The sequence below is a fragment of the Corvus brachyrhynchos genome, unplaced genomic scaffold, assembly GCF_000691975.1.
Source record: "Corvus brachyrhynchos isolate BGI_N302 unplaced genomic scaffold, ASM69197v1 scaffold456, whole genome shotgun sequence".
Taxonomy (NCBI): Eukaryota; Metazoa; Chordata; class Aves; order Passeriformes; family Corvidae; genus Corvus; species Corvus brachyrhynchos.
In genome coordinates this window covers 26,792-28,960 of record NW_008238446.1, presented here as the reverse complement: position 1 = coordinate 28,960, position 2,169 = coordinate 26,792, and the positions used below count along the sequence as shown (strand labels likewise).

The 2,169-nt window shown below is 47.9% G+C and overlaps 1 long non-coding RNA gene across 1 annotated transcript; it reads right to left on the bottom strand.

The window, feature by feature from the left end:
* Window positions 1-423: 423 nt before the first annotated feature.
* Window positions 424-2,085, bottom strand: LOC108447266. The gene is made up of 2 exons (XR_001862733.1): window positions 1,527-2,085; window positions 424-1,371 (listed from the first exon to the last, which is right to left on the bottom strand). It is a non-coding gene; the product is annotated as an uncharacterized LOC108447266 (long non-coding RNA).
* Between the last annotated feature and the right edge of the window lie 84 nt (window positions 2,086-2,169).

Below are 2,169 nucleotides of genomic sequence, written 5' to 3'. Positions count from 1 at the left end.
CGCCGCCCCGCCCGCGGCCCCGCCCCGCTCGGCCGCTCCCATTGGCTGGCGTTCGTCAGGTGGTTGAAGTAGTACACGCGTCCTATAAGGTTATTGATTAATTATTGGTTATTGATCGGTGATCAGTTCATCAAAATCCAGCTTATCGGCACCAAAACCCAGGTTATCCACCCCAAAACCCAGGTCAATGACCCCAAAAACCCGATCAATGACCCCACTGGCTGGCGTTGGTCAGGTGGTTGAAGTAGTACACACGTCCTGTGGGGTTATTGATCAGTTATCGGTTATTGATCAGTGATCGGTTCGTCAAAATCTAGCTTATCGGCACCAAAACCCAGGTTATTGACAGCAAAAACCAGGCCCATGACACCACAGGCTGCTGTTCATCAGGTGGTTGAAGTAGTACACGCGTCCTGTGGGGTGATTGATCGGTTATCGGTTATTGATCGGTGATCAGTTTGTCAAAATGCACGTTACTGACACCAAAACCCAGGTTATTGACCCCAAAACCCAGGTCAATGACCCCAAAAACCCAATCAATGACCCCACTGGCTGGCGTTCGTCAGGTGGTTGAAGTAGTACACGCGTCCTGTGGGGTTATTGATCAATTATTGGTTATTGATCGGTGATCGGTTCGTCAAAATGCACGTTACTGACACCAAAACCCAGCTTATTGACCCCAAAAATCTATCGGTGCACCCCAATGGATGGCATTCGTCAGGTGGTTGAAGTAGTACACGCATCCTGTGGGGTGATTGGTCGGTTATCGGTTATTGATCGATGATCAATTCATCAAAATTCACATAACTGACACCAAAACCCAGCTTATTGACCCCAAAAACCCTGTCAATGACACCACTGGTTGGTGTTGGTCAGGTGGTTGAAGTAGTACACCCATCCTGCGGGGTTATTGATCAATTATTGGTTATTGATCGGTGATCAATTCATCAAAATCCACATAACTGACACCAAAACCCAGGTTATTGACCCCAAAAATCTATTGATAGACCCCACTGGGTGGCATTCGTCAGGTGGTTGAAGTAGTACACCTGTCCTATAGAGTTATTGATCGGTTATTGGTTACTGATCGGTGATCAATTCATCAAAATCCAGCTTATTGGCACCAAAACCCAGGTTATTGACCCCAAAAACCCCGTCAATGACACCACTGGCTGCTGTTCATCAGGTGCTTGAAGTAGTACACTCGTCCTATGGGGTTATTGATTAGTTATTGGTTATTGACCGGTGATCAATTCATTGATTGGCAACAAAAACCAGGTTTATCCACCCCAAAAACCCAGGTCAATGACCCCAAAAACCCGATCAATGACCCCACTGGGTGGTGTTGGTCAGGTGGTTGAAGTAGTACACCTGTCCTATAGAGTTATTGATCAGTTATCGGTTATTGATCGGTGATCAATTCATCAAAATCCAGCTTATCCACCCCAAAAACCCGGCCAATGACCCCAAAATCTCGGTCAATGACCCCACTGGCTGGCGTTGGTCAGGTGGTTGAAGTAGTACACCCATCCTATAGAGTTATTGATCAATTATTGGTTATTGATTGGTGATCAATTCATTGACTGGCAACCAAAAACAGGCTTATCCACCCCAAAAATCTATAGATGGACCACACTGGGTGGCATTAGTCAGGTGGTTAAAGTAGCACACCTTCCCTGACAGGTTATTGATTACTTATTGGTTATTGATCAGTGATCAGCTATCGATTGGCATCAAAAAACCAGGTTATTGACCCCAAACCCAGGTTATTGATCCCACTGGCTCACGTTCGCCAGGTGATTGAAGCACTACACCCATCCTAGAGGGCATTGATCAATTATCGGCCACCGATCAGCTATCGATTGACAACAAAAACCAACTTACTGACCCCAAACCCCAACTTCTGACCCCACAACCAGACTGGGACCCCAAAACCCAACGTTCTCACCCCAAAACCAGGGCTTTTACCCCCACACAGGATTCCGGACCCCAAACCGCCCCTTTTTGGCCCCAAATCCATCTCCTCGCCCCCCAAAACTCAGCCCTGACCCCAAAAACCTCCCCAATTCTCAGCCCCTTCCTGCTGGGGGGGGACCCCTCCCTCAAATTCCCCCCCCGAGGCGATGACCCCCCAAAAATCCCCTCATGGAGGTGACTCCTCCCCAAAAA